Source organism: Mastomys coucha, unplaced genomic scaffold (assembly GCF_008632895.1).
Source record: "Mastomys coucha isolate ucsf_1 unplaced genomic scaffold, UCSF_Mcou_1 pScaffold17, whole genome shotgun sequence".
Taxonomy (NCBI): domain Eukaryota; kingdom Metazoa; phylum Chordata; class Mammalia; order Rodentia; family Muridae; genus Mastomys; species Mastomys coucha.
Genome location: NW_022196899.1, coordinates 10,518,795 through 10,536,943, shown reverse-complemented (window position 1 = coordinate 10,536,943; position 18,149 = coordinate 10,518,795). Strand labels below are relative to the sequence as shown.

Genomic DNA, 18,149 nt, shown 5'->3' with positions numbered 1-18,149 from the left:
AAGGGCACAGACCCAATAGAATATAGAATCAACTTGGGCATGAGAATATTTCCTAGTAACAGCAGAAACAATGTATGAGAAAGCTCTCTAATAATATTAGTAAACCACAAAACAGCAGGCGAGCCAGGTAAGTTACCTAGCCTTTAAATAATCTTACTTAAGACTTAACATTTTACCTAGGCCTCATTATGCAATCTTGGGCTTAATACTTTCTTCAGGCTTTAACATCCCACCTAAGCCTTAATATTTTTCCTAAGCTTTAGCAGCCAACATCTTTGTGCTCTGAACCACCATACATGGGTGCATGTATGGTTGGATGGATATGGTTTTCTGTATTCATTTAATTATTACAAAGTCTCCCTACATGGAGTCAAAACATACTAGGCATACCTGGCTGGCTTCTGAAGTAGACCTTCTGCCTCTGCCTCCCCAGTGCTGATAACAAAGGCATGCATCACCTGCCTGTCTGCCTGTCTGCCTGCCTGCCTGCTTTCTTCCCTCCTTCCTTCCTTCCTTCCTTCCTTCCTTCCTTCCTTCCTTCCTTCCTTCCTCCTTTCTCTCTTTCTCTCTCTTTCCTTCATTCTTTCATCCTAGGAAAGTTTTATGCTTTTTTTTTTTTTTGCTTTTTGTTTTTTTTGAATTTCTAATTCTGTGGATTTATAGTACATTGACCTTACCAAGAGAAAAGCCATCATGTGAATGGCAATCATCTTCTCTCTGATCCCACCAAGATGGAAGGAACCATGTGTCTTCACTGCCATCTCAGTTGATGTAACCAAACCTATAAACCAGAAAGGCAGCAGAATGTTGATCCCAGAGAGTTTATTTGCTTTTGATTTCTTTTTTTTTTTTGTAGGTGATTTTAATATGCTAACTGTTAATATTCAACAAACAGAATAATTATTTTAAGATATACTTTGTTGTTAATTTGGATACTGTCTCTGTGCCCTCTGGTTAGTCTGGCTAAGGGTTTATCTATCTTGTTGATTTTCTCAAATTACCAGCTCCTGGTTTTGTTGATTATTCATATAGTTTTATTGTTTGTTTGTTTGTGTCTGTTTGGTTGGTTAAAGCCCTGAGTTTTATTACTTCCAGCTCTCTATTCCTCTTGGGTGTATTTGCTTCTTGTTCTAGAGCTTTCAAGTGTGCTGTCAAGCTGCTAGTGTAAGGTCTCTTCAGTTTCTTTTTGGAGGCTCTCAGAGCTATGAGTTTTCCTCTTAGCACTGCTTTCATTGTGTTCCATATGTTAACATATGATGTGTCTTCATTTTCAATGAATTCCAAAAAGTCTTTAATTTCTTTCTTTATTTCTTCCTTGACCAAGTTATCATTGAGAAGAACATTGTTCAGCTTCCACATGTTTGTGGGCTTTCCGTTGTTTTTGTTGGTATTTTAGATCAGCTTTACTCCATGGTGATTTGGTAGAGTGTGTGGGATTATTTCAACCTTCTTGTATCTGTTGATACTTGTTTTGTGACCAATTATATTGTCAGTGTTGGAAAAGGTACCATGAGATTTTGAGGAGAAGGTGTATTCTTTTGCTTTAGGATGAAATGCTCTATAAATATCTGTTAGATCCATTTGGTTCATAACTTCTGTTAGTTTCACTGTATCTCTGTTTAGTTTCTGTTTCCATGATCCATTGCTGAGAGTAGGGTGTTGAAGTCTCTCAGTATTATTGTGTGGGGTGCATTGTGTGCTTTGAGCTTTAGTAAAGTTTTTTTTATGAATGTAGATGCCCTTGCATTTGGAGCACAGATGTTCAGAATTAAGAGTTCATCTTGGCAGATTTTTCCTTTGACCAGCATGAAGTGTCCTTCCTTATCTTTTTTTGGTATCTTTTGGCTGAAAGTTGATTTTATTCGATATTAGAATGTCTACTCCAGCTTGTTTCTTGGGACCATTTGCTTGGAAAATTGTTTTTCAACCTTTTACTCTGAGGTAGTGTCTTTCTTTGCCACTGAGGTACATTTCCTGTGTGCAGCAAAATGCTGGGTCCTGTTTACATATCCAGTCTGTTAGTCTATGTCTTTTTTGGGGAATTGAGTCCATTGATGTTAAGAGACATTAAGGAAAAGTGATTGTTACTTTCCTGTTGTTTTTGATGTTAGAGGTGGAATTATGTTTGTGTGACCATCTTCTTTTTGGTTTGTTGAAAGATTATCTTCTGCTTTTTCTAAGGTATAGTTTCCCTCCTTGTGTTGGTGTTTTCTATCCTTTGTAGGGCTGGATTTATGGAAAGATATTGTGTAAATTTGGTTTTGTCATGGAATATCTTCGTTTCTCCATCTATGGTAATTGAGAGTTTTGTTGGATATAGTAGTCTGGGCTGGCATTTGTGTTCTTGTAGGGTCTGCAGGATCTTTTAGCTTTCACAGTCTCTGATGAGAAGTCTGGTGTAATTCTGATAGGTCTGCCTTTATATGTTACTTGACATTTTTCTCTTACTGCTTTTAATATTCTTTGTTTAGTGCATTTGGTGTTTGGATTATTATGTGATGGGAGGAATTTATTTTCTGGTCCAGTTTATTTGGAGTTCTGTAGGCTTCTTGTATGTTCATGGGCATCTCTTTCTTTAGGTTAGGGAAGTTTTCTTCTATAATTTTGTTAAAGATATTTACTGGCCCTTTAATTTGAGAATCTCCTCTCTCTTTTATAGCTATTATCCTCAGGCTTGGTCTTCTCATTGTGTCCTGGATTTCCTGAATATTTTGGGTTAGGAGCTTTGTGTTTTTTGTATTTTCTTTAAATGTTATGTCAATGTATTTATAGTATCTTCTGCCCCTGAGATTCTCTCTTCTATATCTTGTATTCTGTTGATGATCCTTGAGTCTATGATTCCTGATCTCTTTCCTAGGTTTTCTAAGTCCAGGGTTGTCTCTCTTTGTGATTTCTTTATTCTTTCTAACTCCATTTTTCAGGTCTTGGATGATTTTGTTCATTTCCTTTGCCTGTTTGATTATGTTTTCCTATAGTTCTTTAAGAGATTTTTGTGTTTCCTCTTTAAGGGCTTCTAGCTGTTCACCTGTGTTCTCCTGTATTTCTTTAAGGGAGTTATTTATGTTCTTAAGTCCTCTATCACCATCATGAGAAGTGATTTCAGATCTGAATCTTGATTTTCTGGTGTGATGGTGTATCCAGGAATTGCTGTGGTGGGAGAATCGGATTCTGATGATGTCAAGTAAACTTGGTTTCTGTTGCTTATGTTCTTATGCCTGCCTCCCACCATCTGATTATCTCTAGTGCTAACTGCCCTCACTATATCTGACTACAGCCTGTCCTTCCTGCAATCCTTGTTATGTCAGAAATCCTGAGAGTTCAGCTGTCTCTGTGATCCTGTGATTCTGGGATCCTGTGATCCTGAGATCCTGAGTATGTCAGAGCTCCTTGGAGTCAAGCTGCCTCAGGGACCCTGATATCCTCATGTGACCAAGCTCCTGGGATCCTGGGATTTTTTGATACTATTGTCCTGAGCATGTTAGAGTGCCTAGGAGTGGAGCTTCCTTTGGGTGTTGTGGACTGGCTGTAGAATTTGTGCCCAAGGTCTTCTCAGGGCACCAGTCCAGGCATGAAGAATCCTGTACCACTGGTCGGGCAGAGTTCTTGGGTGCCCGCGTCCCACTGATCTCAGTTACTTTTAGTTTTGGGGCAGATATTGTGTCCTCTTCACCTCTGATCTTCTGATCCTGGAAGTGTTAAAGCACTTGGGAGTGGAGCTTCCTCTGTGTATTGTGGGACTGGCTCTACTTTTGATTTCTTGTAAGTTTAATTTGTGTGTGTGTTTAGGAATTATTTATTTATTTTATGTATATGATTATATGTGGCACACCAGAAGAGAGCATCAGATCCCATTACAAATGGTTATGAGCTATCATATGGTTGCTGGGAATTGAACTCAGGACCTTTGGAAGAGCAGTCAGTAATCTTAATGGTTGAGCCATCTCTCCAGCTTGTGTGTGTATGTTTGTGTGTATGTTTCTGTGAGTGTGTATGCATGTGAAAGTCTAGATGCATATCTGTCTGTCTGTGTACACTGGTGTGAAAACAGGCACCAGAATGTGTGTATGTATGATAGTGCAGGCACATGATTGAGATAGGTTCTGCAGGTTGCATCCAAACTCTGTGGTGATTTGGGTGCAACAAAGGCAGCTCCATGCCATTCAGTTCTCAGTATTTGTTTAATGTATGTATGTATGTATGTATGTATGTATGTGTGTATACATATGTATATATGTTTGTATGTGTGTAAGTATATATGTATGTACGTATGTATGTGCATTGTTCCTTACTTAGTTTTTATTTATTTGAAACAAGATTTCTTGGAAAAGGGTTCCATCCGCCAGTCAGATTTTGAATTCAGAGATCTACCTACCTCCACGATGATGGGATTAAAGGAGTGCATCACTACACCCTGGTTGTTTTCCATTTCTTTCCTAATTCCAGGAAGGTATTGTGTTTTTTATTTCATTTTCTGTTATTTTAATAGTTTAATTTCCAAATCTCTCTGTCTCTGTCCTTGTCTCTGTCTCTCTTTCTCTGTCTCTGTCTCTCTTTCTCTGTCTCTGTCTCTCTCTCTGTGTATGTGTGTGTGTGTGTGTGTGTGTGTCTGTCTACCTGCCTGTCTACCTGTCTGTCTGTCTGCCTGTCTTTCTGTGTCTTTGTTTATGGAGGGTATGTGTTGACTATGAAGCTGCTATCCAGACACATTCTGGATCACAGTTCAAAACTTTTGAACAACCATGTGAAGAAGGAGAGAGAGACAAGAAAGACTGAAAGTGGCACCCAAGTCTCTTCTATTTCTATCCAACTTCCTCCAATAACCACCAGAACTTGCTTTATTTTGTGTACTGTGATGGCACCCCAGTATGTATGTGCACTGATGAAATTTATAGCTCTAATTGCTGACCTTAAGAAAACAAAGCAGTCAAAGCTGGGTTACAAAACACAGATACTTTGTTAAGAAAATCCCACATGATTTCATGATCAAAGCTCTCCAGACAATAGAACTAGAAAGGATATGTCTGTATAAAATAGAAGCCAGAATTATTTTTGTTTTATTTTGCTATATATCTAGACAGGGTTTCTTTTTTCTGTAGCCCTGGCAGACCTGGAACTTCTTCTGTCTACAAGCTAGCCTCAAACTCACAGAGTTCTGTCTTCTCCTGCCACAACTACAAAGGCCACCACCACCAACACTGGTGCCTGGCCAAAGCTAGAACTTTAAATAATAAAAGATGAGCCAAGCATGATGGCACAGGGTTAATCCCAGCACTCAAAAGTCAGAGGCAGGCAGATATCTATTTCCAGGCCACACATATATATGCTCTCATCTCCTGTCCGGCAACTGTCTGCCTCCTGTTCATATCTGGTTAGTCTCCAGTCCATCTCCTGTCTATCTTGTGTCCAACTCCTGTCTGCCTCCTGCCCAACTCCTGTTCATCTCCAGTTCACCTCTTGTCCACCTCCTGTCCATCTCCTGTCCACCTCATGCCTGTCTCCTGTCAATTATTTTTCCAGCCCTGTCCATATCTTATCTACCTCCTGTCCACATCCTGTCCATTTCTGGCCCATATCCTGTCTACCTCGTGTCCACCTTCTGTCCATCTCCTCTTCACTTCATGTCCATATCCTGTCCACTTCATGTCCATCTCTTGTCCACATACTGTCTACTTCTTGTGCACCTCTTGTCTACCTCCTGTTCACTTTACTGTCTACCTCCTGTCCATATCCTGTCCACCTTCTGTCAAACTACTGTCTGCCTCCTGTCCATATCCTATCCACCTCATGTCCATCTCCTGTCTGCCTCATCTCTCCCTCCTGCCCTGGTACTCCCTACCTTCTGTCCACCTCTTCTCCACCTCCTGCCCACCTCCTATCCACATCCTGTCTGCTTGTCTACCACCTGTCCATCTTTTATCCAACTCCTGTACATGACCTGTTCATTTCCTGTCCACATCCTGTACAGCTCCTGTCTATGTCTTGCCTGCTGTCTGCCTCCTGTTCACCTCTTGTTCGCCTCTTATCCTTGTTAGGATTTTCATTTTATTTCAAGTGTATTCTCTAGATCAGAAAAGCCTCCTACCAATTATTTCTCCACATGTAAATTGAATTCATACCCCAGTTATCTAGAGGATAGCAAGCACAGAGAACAACAACAATAAAACAAGGCAAAGAGATCAGAAGATGATGAACTTAAAGGTCATTTCTGTCTCGTGTGACTGTGAATCAGAATCCAAACAAAAGAGAACATTTAGGAAAGGATAATGAAACCAATAAAACACCCTGGAGTGCTGTTGGTGCTCCTGAGTCTAATTTTTAAAAGAGAGAGATGTGATGAAAATCAGAGGGCTTAGTGGAAGTAAGTGGATATTATATGGTTACTATCTTGCTTTATCTTACACAAATTTACACATGGTGGGGTTGTCTACATGGTGGCTAATCACAGTTACTGAAGATACTGAATTATAACCTATGATTCTCTCTCACTCTCTCTTTCTCTTAGACATGAATAAAATAAGAAATTATGCTAAAAGAACAATGAAAGGAAACCAGGTGTCATGCTGCAAGTCTTGAATCTCATCACTCCAAGGCAGAGGAAGGTAGAACTCTGTGAGCTGGAAGCATGACTGATCTTTAGATCTTGTCTTGGACTGACATAGTCTTGGACTGATCTCCAAGGCTATGTTCAGAGACTCCTAACTCAACAAAAGTTATGAAGAGAAAAATAAAGAAATAGATCGAATTAACTTGGAATAAAACAAGCAAATGAAGAATCAGGGAAGGCAGTACTGCATATTTTATAGAGGAGGGGCAAAGACTGGTTGAAATTGTCTACTCAGTTGAACAGAGGGGTGGGTAGGATTATGGTAGGAATGACTTTGTCTGCTCTATATTCATAGGCTTATGATGCCATCATCTGCCCAGCCAGCCTTCTACCATTGGTCTTCACAAGGGTCAGTCAGCCATCAGATGCTGTGAGCTATAAAATTGGGAACCTCATGGAGATTCTCAATTGAGGCTTGGCCTCTTGGGGAACAGTGTAGATGTGGAAGGTCTAGAGGTCTGTAAGGAGGAGCTAAGATGTCCCCTGTGGCAGGAGTACATTCATCCTGTTTGCCTTACATACCATTTGTTCCTGATTTGGAGAGTGCAAGGTCCAACCATCCGATGTCCAAGTTCAGAGGAGCAGTGAGTAAGAAGAGGAGAGATCCTGATCTGTCTCCAAGAGTCCGGAAGAGTCAAGCAAGGAACTAAGAGCCTATGAGACAGTACACAAGTGTTGTGTGGAGGACTGCTGTTTCCCTACTCAGCACCCAACATCAAGTTTAGTTCTTGTACTCTTGAGACAGGGAGATAGATCAAGCATCGAGGATTTGATGCGAGAAAGAGAAAGCAAGGGATAAAGAATATAAGACATTTACAAAGCAAGTGGTCAGTTGGATACCGACAGCAGAATGGACCCTCATGTCTCCCATTCCTGCTGTCCTTTTCCTGATGTGCCTCCCTCAGCTTGGGCACACACAACAGGAACATGCTTCTCCCAAAAGCCTGTTCTCTACTGTGAACTCAGTCTAGACAGGGGATTTAGCATCTCTAAAGACAGAGAGCTTATTAGAGGAAGGAAGGCTAGCTCATAGTATTCTTCACACGAGGAACAAAAAAAACCCATATTGTGGTATGTAAAATTTTTATGCTCTTCATCCATGGTCACTGCCATTGCTTTTAGCAGGCTAGGATGGGGTCAGAGTGCTTAACATTTGAATCTATATCTTCAGCAAAATAGCTATAGTAACTCATTACAGTCCTGACACTATCAGCTTCTGCAGCAACCAATCATGCTGCTCTTCCTAATCTCTCCTCCACAGTCTACTATGAAGACATGTCTGGAAAGCTGTTGAAATTGTTTCAAATTGCCATGTGCCCTCTGAGGGAATGTTGTAAAACAATGGTTTTCTGGTTGTAAAACAATAAACTGTTTGTTTTTAGGTGTTCCAAAAATCCTCAGGGGCACTCAGACAAATTTTACCCTTAAATGAGGCTTGGAGAACAGCAATGGTTCAGTTCAATCCAGTCCTTCCATTTAGCTCTAAACCAATCTCTCTCCCCCCCTTTCTCTCTCTCTGTCTCTCTCTTTTTCTCTTGCCCTCCTTTTTTTTTTTTTTTTTTTCAGACAGGGCTTCTTTGTGTAGTCCTGGAATTCACTCTGTAGACCAGGCTGGACTTCCCTCTGACTCCCTGTAGGAGCAACAGCAGTGTCCCCCTCTAAATAAATGTAAAACACTGGGTGCCATGCAGGAGGCCCTAATTGAAGACTGCCTGAGAGATCAAGTATTGCTGAAGCAGAAGATACCAGCCAATCAGGAACTGCTGTTTAGAAGAGATGCTTTCCTGGGAATAATGGGGTGGGGGTGGAGGGTATTAAAGGAGCTTGCAGCAGGTTTCAGATGAGCTTGCTGTGGTGTTTCTCACCTGCTCCCAGAGTATGTGTCATTGATTCCATGCCACCTCATCCCCAACCCCCAAGGGCAGGTTGGGTTGAGCAGTGAGTAGTCCAGGGCACAGGCAACATCTGGGGCAGACTACATTATCCTCATTTCGTGGCTACTTTCGAACCTCCTTTTCTTGGGGTTTAATTTTTTGCTTGTTGCTACAAGGACTATGCTCAGGGTTTGGCCTGATTTGCTCTGCTAGTGCTGTTGCTGCTTCGCCCCCTTCAGTTGCTTCTTCAGTGAGGTAGCCCCTTAGTGTATTATGTTGTGGGCCGCACAAAGGTGAGCATGCAGACCTCATTTCCATCTTGTCTTTTTTTGACTATTTGTCCCAGTGACCAATGTACTTTCATTTTTGGTCTTGGTGGGAGGGTGAGCATTCTTCTGTCATCTATTCTGTTTCTTTGTCTTTGTCTGCTCTTCCTGGCAACCGACACGCTTTCACTTTGGGTTTCCTTGGAACGTGAGAGTGCAGACATCTTTTCTATCTTCTTGTCTTAGCTCGTTTTTTTGTTTTTTTGTTTTTGTTTTTCTCACTTTTGGTTTGGATTCATCCCAGTATCTGACATAGGGGCTCGTTTCCTAGGCTGTTCTTTCAGGATCTGGAACCAGGGATAGGCTCCAGATTGCCTTCTCCATCCCTGGGACACTGTGCAGGCATAGGGTCTTTGAGCTACATCTGAGGGAGTCCCCTCCTTAGTACATAACTTTCGTCACCTCCTCTGTCATATTTGTCATATCTGTTCATCGATCATCATGGGTCCCCTCCCCTCTACCATCAAGGAACCCCAGATTAAGATACTCAGACCTTTCTGGTTACTTGTGGGGTCAAGGTGGACTCATGACCCGGACCAATTTTTTTTTTTTTTTTTGAGGAGGCTGCCATTTTGGTTCCCTGGATATCGCCGGAGAACATTTGGGACCCTGACCTTTGGATGTGTGCTCTCTTCCTTGCCCACTAGGCCATTGAGCCTTCACGGGACCAAGGGCCTCTCCCTCTATTGATGTCCAACAAGGCCATCCTCTGCTACATATGCATCTGGAGCCATGGGTCCCTCCCCGTGTATTCTTTGGTTGGTGGTTTAGTTCCTGGGTGTTCTGGAGGAAGGCTCTGGTTGCCTGATATTACTGTTCTTCCTATGGGGTTGCAAACCCCTTCAGCTCATTCAGTCCAACCTCTAACTCCTCCACTGGGAACCTAGTGCTCAGTTCAGTGGTTGGCTGCAAGTCCTGAACAGGCCAGATCTTGTCTGATCTTGGAAGCTAAGCAGGGTCGGGCCTACTGAGTACTTGGCTGGGATCTCCAGGCACTCTTAGCAGTAAGGGTCCATTTCCAACATCTCTAGAAGCAGGCAGCCAAGCTCTGCCCTACAGGGGGAAAAGCCTCAAAACAAAGCCAGAGAATTCCACCAATCCCTGAGCTTGCCTCAAGATTCGGTCAAAAAAAAAAAAAAAATCCACCAATCCCAGCTCACCTTGGAAAACCGCCCCTCCCCCATCCCCCACACAAAAGAAACCCTGCCTTCTCCTCAGGTTGTTGCACTTTCTGTTTGAAGCAGAGGCAGCCACCCACTTATGTCTTTCCAGATAAATCTCTCGCATAAGGTTTGTTGTGCCATGTGACTTTGTGGTATGACTTCAAGTGAACCTTCCCCTAATGAATAAAGATTTCAAGGAACCAATCACCGGGCAAGTAGGCAGGACTTCCGGGTTAGAGAAAAGGACAGCAGAATGAAGAGGAGACTTAGCCGATAGAGGAGAGCATAGAGGCTAAAATGTAGATAGTGGAGACCTCAGTTCAAATGGCGGATCCATTGGGATCCGTTACTGGAGGATTTAACTTAGAATGGCTTATACATTAGGGTGCTAGGTGTTGCACTCAGTGATTGTGTTGCCTTTTGATTCTAAGCTAAGATTGTGTGGTGTTTTCCTTCATGCCGCAGCAACTCAACTGAGTTCCAGCCCACCATAGAAACTTAGTGAGCTAGATGGAGAGATTTTGGAGCTTGGGTCAGAGAATCTGTAGGGGTTTACTGTCTACTTTATAACTACTTCACGCTACAGTTTTTTATAAAGAAAGTGACCATCATGCTCTTTTTATTTACAATCCAGCCATTGCTGCCCCTTCCTGTCCTCTCCTTCCCACAGTTCCTCATTCCATTCCTCCTCCCTCCCCTATCCCCCCGTCTCTGTGAGGAGGATCTCCCACAACCAGGCCTCCCCTCTCCCTCAAGCCTCAAGTCTATCAAGGATTAGGCTCATCTTCTCCCACTGAGTTTAGACGAGGCAGTCCTCTGTTGTATATGTGTGTGGGGTCGAGGAGGCTCATACCAGTTCTATGTGCTGCCTCTGTCTGGGAGCTCCCAGAGGCCCAGGTTAGTTAAGATTGGTGGTCCTCCTATGGGGTTGCTCTCCTGCATTTTCCATCCTTCTCCTAATTCAGCCATAGGCTTCCCCAACTTCAGTCCATTGGTTGGGTGTAAGTATCTGCTTCTGTCTCTGTCAGCTGGTGGTTAGGCCTCGAAGGACAGCCTACACCATGCTTCCTCTTGAGAGCCTGCCTATCTACTGGAGGCAGACTCTTCTAGTTTTGTCTCCCCACCCTTGGGCATTTTGGCTAAGGTCATACCCATTGAGTCCTGAGAGTCTCTCACCTCCCAGGTCTCTCCATCTCCCATCCTCTGAGGCTGCATATTTCCATTCATTCTGCTGGTGCTTTGGGCTTCTCTCCTGTCTGTCTTCCCCATACGTGACCCTGATCCCCTTTTCCATTCCCCCTCCCTCTCCAGCCCAAATCCTTCCCTCTGCTTCCTGTGATTATTTTCTTCCCCCTACCAAGTGGGATTGAAGCATCGTCATTGGCCTTTTTGCTTGATAAAGTTCTTAAACTCTGTGGGGTGTACCCTAGGTATTCTGTACTTTTAGGCTAATATCAACTTATTAATAAATATATACAATGGACATCCTTTGGGTCTGGGTTACCTCCCTCAAGATGAAATTTGCCTGCAAAACACACAATACTCTCATTCTTAATACTACTCAGTATTCCATTGTGTAAAATGTACAGCATTTTCTATATCTCTTCTCCCATTGTGGAACATCTGAGTTGTTTCCAGCTTCTAGCTATCACAAATAAGGCTGTTATGAATATAGCATGTGAGCATGTGCCCCTGTGGCATGGTGGAGGATCTTTTGCATATTTGACCAAGAATGGAATAGTTGGGTCTTCACATAGGTTTTATTTTTAATTTTCCGAGAAACTGCCAGATTGATTTCCAGAGTGGTTGTACCAGTTTCCAATACCACTAGTAATGGGGAAGTGTTCCTTTTTCTCTACATCCTCTCCAGCATCTGTTGTCACCTGAGTTTTTGATTTTAGCCATTCTGACTATATGAGGTGGAATCTCAGGGTTGTTTTGATTTGCATTTCCCTGATGTCTAAGGACTTTGAACATTTCTTTAAGTGCTTCTAAGTCATTTTAGATGCATCTGTTGTGAATTCTGTGTTTAACTCTGTATCCCATTTTTTAATTGGTGGTTGAGGGTTAGCATCTTGAGTTCTTTATATATATTGGAGATATATATCTATTAGATGTGGTGTTAGTGAAGATCTTTTCCATTCTGTAGGTTGCTGATTTGTCCTATTGACTGCACCTTTTGCCTTACAGAAGCCTTCCAGTTTCATGAGGTCCCGTTTATCAATTGATCGTAGAGCCTGAGCCATTGGAGTTCTATTTAGGAAATTCCCCCCTGTGCCAATGAGTTTGAGACTCTTTCCCACTTTCTCTTTTGTTCGATTCAGTGTATCTGGTTTTATGTTGAGATTCTTGATCCACTTGGACTTGAGCTTTGTGCAAAGGGATAAATATGGATCTGTTTTCAGTTTTCTACATACAGACCACCAGTTAGACCAGCATCATTTCTTGAAGATGTTTTCCTTTTTCCACTGTATGTTTTTTGGCTTCTTTGTCAAAGATCAAGTGTCCATAAGTGTGGTGGGCTTATTTCTGGGTCTTCAATTGGATTCCATTGATGGATCTGTCTGTCTCTGTACCAATATCATGTGGTTTTTATCACTATTGCTCTGTAGTACAGCTTGAGGTCAGAGATGGTGATTCCCCCAGAAGTTCTTTTATTTGTTAAGTATTGGTTTTACTCTCCTGGGTTTTTTGTTTTTCCATATGATATTGAGAATTGCTCTTTTAATGTCTGTGAAGAACTGTGTTGGAATCTTGATGGGCATTGCATTGAATTTATAGATTATTTTTGGTAGGATTGACATATTTACTATGTTAATCCTCCCCATCCATGGGCACACCATGCTCTTTTTGATCTGTCACTCCCAGTCAATAGCAGTTTGGAATCGGGAGCTGGGCTGGGGGTTACTTATTTAGTGCTTCCATTTTTATAGGATTGCTTTTAGAAGTTGCAAGGAAAGCTCATGATAATTAATAAAAATACTGGATTGTTAACGGTTTTGGATAAAGTTATAATTAGATTCCTAGGACTCGGGCATCTTTCTTAAACTGGGGCATGCATTCCGCTGAGTCCTGCCAATTGATAGTTCTAAGTATCCACGTGCGGCTAAAGGCGTCTTGAGAACTTTATCAAAACTGTTCATCTAGAAGTCAAAGCTCAAAGACTTGCTCTGGGGATTTTGGGTGGTCGATTTTAGGCTTTTTTTTTTTTTAATGCAAGGCTTTAAAAGTGTATACAAGGCTCTATGGAGTTCTTGCTACCAAGGCTATTTCAGCATTGGCAGCTAGTTCTGACTCCTGGGAAATGGGCTAAAGCTGAGTCAAGTGACCTTGCAGATTGAGTTGGAGACAGATGTTTTCCTCCTGGAGTCCATCTGCCAGGATTGGCAGGCAATGGGTGTGGAACAGCTAGAGGACAAAAACTGCCATGGTTACAGCTGTATGGTGCATGACCTTGGGTCACACATCCTGAGGCATCTCCAGAGCACAGGATGAGTACAGGCTGCACCAAGGATGCCACAGTACTTGGCAACCCCTGTGTGTACCAGGCAGGCAATTGGAATCGTGAGATTTGCAGACTTCACAAAAGCAGATGCCACAGTATGTGCTGGGCTGGGCTGGACGTTATACCATGGTAGGACAGGATGATGCAATTATGGCATAGCTACCATTAAGCTAATATTCCCAGAAAAGCTGCCCTGCTCCCACAGTGTGACAGGTAGTGTAGAACTTGACATTGTTGCTAAAACAATATATCAAACAAGCAATGTGAGTATACTGGGTCTAGGTGTATACACAATCAGAAACTGATCCTTTCTGAGAATACAGCAGTGTAAGGCTGGTGAGCTCAGACTGTTTAAGGATCCAATAAGGCATCTGTTGAAGGTCTCAAGAAATGGGTTGTGAAAAGGAAAAAGACTACAAGAAGTTACCTTGCCTGATCCGATTTCCTTCCAGAAAGGCTGAGTGCAAGTGTCAGCCTGGGAAATGGAAGCTGATATGAGACAGGGAAAGGACAGGGACTGGAGAGGAGTCTGCCAGCAGGAGGAGTCTCACCAGGACAGAGTGTAGTGCCAGGGCTGAATAGTAGAGTCTGGGCATGCCTTCCTAGGAGTCAGTAAAGACTGAGACATGAGTAGGAAGACAGTTGATATGTACCAGGAAGCATATACTGCGCACGAACTGTTGGAGCAGTAAATAATCTTTGTGACAACTCCTGCATACTAAGTATCCTCTAGCAGAAACAAAATGTGAAAATTAAGTTGCTTGATGTTATACAGCTAAGCAACGGAACAGCCATGGGTTGAACTTTGACTTTTCAGTCCTTGCTTCCCAGCCTATAATGAAATGGTAAATTGTGTCATATGTCTCTCACCCCGAAGCACTCAAATCTCAGGATGCCCTGTGATAAAAGAGTTCCATGGCCAAGAAACTCGGGGGGAACTACATTTCCACTCTATTGATATCTACATCAATATCTAAGGGGCTTGAGAAGACCTGCAAAAGGAGTTCAGGGTGAATGCAGTTATGTCAGCACTCGGGTGCCAGTGGGAAGTGGAGTGGAAAAAGAAGTAGGGAGTGAGTTTTGAAGCAGTTTATTTTACGTGTGTGGGTGTCTCGCCTACTTGTATGAACGTCACCTTGTGTGTGCCTGGAGAGAACTCGAGGGCATTGGTGCTGACTTTGCAGAGGGTTGTGAGCCTCCTTGTGGGTCCTGGGAATCCAACCCAAGTCCTCTGGACTAGCAGCCATCTTAAGCATGGAGCCATCTCTCCAGCCCCTGGAAACAGTTTTAGTTAGGAAGTGCAGTGCATTGGGTCACGGAGAAAAGGTTCCTGGCTGGGGCCTCAGAAGAGTACTGCAGAACTGACAGGAAAGAATATACTTATTGAGAAGAAAGGGGAAGAGTAGGAAAGTGGATTCTAAACAAGGAAATATCCAAGGCAAAATTCATGATGTTGAAGGGAGGGAGGTAGTGAAGTGAGGAGAAAAGAGAGACTGTTAATTTTTTAGCAGCTAAACCCCAGAGATGGAGCAAGATAAGGAGCCAAGCAGGCAGGGCTGGGTCTGAACTTTATTTGCCATGGAAGAAGCTTTAAAGAAGTGAGGTCATAGGGAAAATGCCCCTGACTACACTGCGGAAGAGAGCTAACAAAAATGCAGCCGAGAAGCCAGTTTGATAACTAGTAAACATCTGAATGAGAAATGACAGTGAAAGCAGAATGACAAAGACTGAGAGGTAAGTGGAGAGATATCCAGGGCTTGGTATGTGAGACCATAAAGGATAAGGGAGAAGGAAAAGTGCCTGAAGGCAGCCCAGGAACAAACGTCAGTGTGGAAGGCTTGGGCAGAGTGGGAAAGGAGAAGGAAGAGATAATCCACGTGAGCAGGGAGTCTTGGAACCCAAAGAAAACATTCCTTGCCTACTGGAAGAGCGGTACGTGTTCTGAACTGGTGAGCCGTCTCTCCACTCCTCCGTTTAAACCTATACCTTATGTCAGACTCCCTTCCTGGTACAGCCACAGTGAATACATTTCTCTCTGCCTTTGGCTTTCCTGGCTCTTTAATTGGCCTATTGAGGACAATTGGCCTATTGTGGACAAGTTATTAAGACTGCCAGAGCTCCAATACCAAAGTAAAATCCAGCCTGGAAGCTGTGACTCGATTGCTGGGGCCAGAAGTGTGCTAGACTGTAAAGAAACAGCCTGGAAATAGAGACCAGGGCTAGAAGCACAGGATGAGCAAGCCTGAGGGGTCCAGACATTAATTAAGTAATTAGTTCATTAATTAATTACATAGGATAGTGAGGAGGGAGCTGAGGAAATCAACCCAGGTGAACATCCGCAGAAGGGAAAAGAGGGCTAGGCAAAACCTTCAGATAAAGGGTAGAAGTGAATTAATTAGCCTTAGAACTTAAAATAACATGAAAGGATGGGAAGAGGCAGCCATGCCCCCTTCATTGATTTCGAATATCTTCCTTTGTTTCTCTTGTTTTTGTCCTTAGTTTAAGGTAAGCCCCTGCAGCAAGTAGGTAGCCACTAGGTGTCAGCCTTGCTTTATGTTTTGTCTTGACCTCAGAAAGTTCGGAGATCCAGGGTAAGGAATTACCTTTTTCTCCCTTTATCTTTTCCCTCCCTGTATGTTTGAATTCTAGATGTGAATTTTGTAATAGTAGGGAGGAGGCTATGCAGTAAAGTATTTGGTGACTTACCACTAAGGGGAGATCCTCTGAGCCATAAAGAGAAACAAATGAAAGGGGAAAATGAAGCCAGAGAGATGGACTGTCCAAGAAATAGTTGATGTGGCAGGGAAGGGGGAGATGTTTGCAGAAAAGAGAATGTAGAAGGTGCATAGGTGCCAGTCTTCAGGAAGGAGAATGTTCTAGGTGTGTGTGCTGTAGAGACAGGACCAGCTCACACAGCCCAAGGCTTTCATAGAGGATGGAGTGGTGGGATGTGAGTAGCTGATCTGAAAAGCCAGTGTCTGGGTGCTTCTAAAGGAACACATGCAGTGCCAGTTTGAAGATAAATTAAAGTCCTTGAAGATGTCAGAAAATTACATAGAATGTTCCAGGGCTGAGAGTTGAGTGGAAGAGTCACATGGTTCAATCAAGCTCCTGACCTGTCAGGGTTGGAACCTCACAGTCCAGGGCCCCATGAGTGTGGACCTTCAACATGCTCCTCTTAGCTGCTTGCAGGCTTTGGTCAAATAGAGCTTGAATAAATAACCTCATGAAAAAGAGTATCTAAAGTGTCAAAAAGATAGTGATGGGTTGGCTTTTGTCTTTGGGTTTGTGGCTTTGTTGTTTTCTGTTTTACTCTATGCCAGCTGCCACCAAGTTTCTAACTACAATGCCCCATTCTAAACTAGAATGTCCTGGGGGAGTTACTTAAAGGCTTCTCACTTTTGGTTTCCTGTTTCTGTTTATATTTTCCTGTTTTCTTCCCCCTTAGATGCCAGTGCCCAACTCGCTCTCATACTTACTCCCCAGGTAATGCATTTTGAGTTTTTACATCACCTTCAGTTTCGCTTCCTACCAGTGTCATGTGAGTAAAGTGTGGAAAAGAGAAATCAAAGGCATTCGAGAGGTAGGCTGATGAAAATAGCTGCCTCTCACTGGGAAATTGGTGATACAGAGCTCCAACTGTGACAAGTGAAAATGGGAAATGGGGAATGAGAATGACGAATGACTTAGAGAAAGATGACTCCAACTTAACTGTTTGACCTAAATTTTCTGAGCAGAAGGAGTAGCATGGATGTCTATAGAGCCTTAGAGCGATCAGAATAATTTGGATTTTAATTAAATTCCTTTACCTTCAGGGAACATGTTATGCTATTGTTGTTGTTACCTAGTTCCCTTCTCTTTTTCTTTTCTTTTCTTTCTTTTTTTTTTTTTGCTTTTTTTATTAGATATTTTCTTTATTTCCATATCATACAATATCTCATTTCTCAATTTCCCCTCCAAAAAAGAAAAAAGTAAAATAAAAATAAAAACAAACAAACAAAAAACCAAAAACCAAAACAAACCCCTGCGTCTAGATTCTTATAGTAGCTTCTAGTTCACTGTAAAGATCCTGTAAATCTAACTTATACACAGGCAGGTGTGTAGTCTCTTTTATCCACCAATGATATACATGTTTTCATAGCAACTTCTGGTTCACAGTAAGTATCCCATAAATATTTGCTTCATGTATGAATTGCTCAGTGTGACTGAAATTGCCCAGGTTATTGAAATACATTGTAAAATGATGAATATGTGGGATTTGTCAGAAACTCAGGTTCTATGTATACAGCCTTGGGAAAAGGAAGGGTTTTTCATGTGTGGAGGAAACTGAAGAAGTCCAGGAGAAGAAAAAAATACCTCTCCTATCAGTCCACTTCTCCCCAGGACCCCATGACATAACTTGAGAAAGCTCATAGCAGAGATCAAGGTATCTGAGAACAGTAATGTTGAAGCCATTACTGCAGCCCAACTACTTGAATTTGAACCACAGCTCTAGTCATTGTTTTTAAGGGGCTTTGTAGCTCTTTGTGTCCCTATTTGTCTACGATATAGTGTAAGAAGAATATTTACTTGGGTTGTATATCCACATGAGTCAGAGCTATAAAGTGCTTCTTTAGTGCCTGCCAGTTAGTATTTCGGAAATAGAAAGTTTATTAGTCACTTTCTTTTTTTTTTTTT

At 42.4% G+C, this 18,149-nt stretch overlaps 1 long non-coding RNA gene across 1 annotated transcript; it reads left to right on the top strand.

Annotated features, from left to right (window-relative positions):
- The first annotated feature begins 40 nt into the window (after nucleotides 1–40).
- Nucleotides 41–6,778, top strand: LOC116094737. The gene is made up of 3 exons (XR_004120281.1): nucleotides 41–127; nucleotides 4,315–4,447; nucleotides 6,503–6,778. It is a non-coding gene; the product is annotated as an uncharacterized LOC116094737 (long non-coding RNA).
- Nucleotides 6,779–18,149: the final 11,371 nt, after the last annotated feature.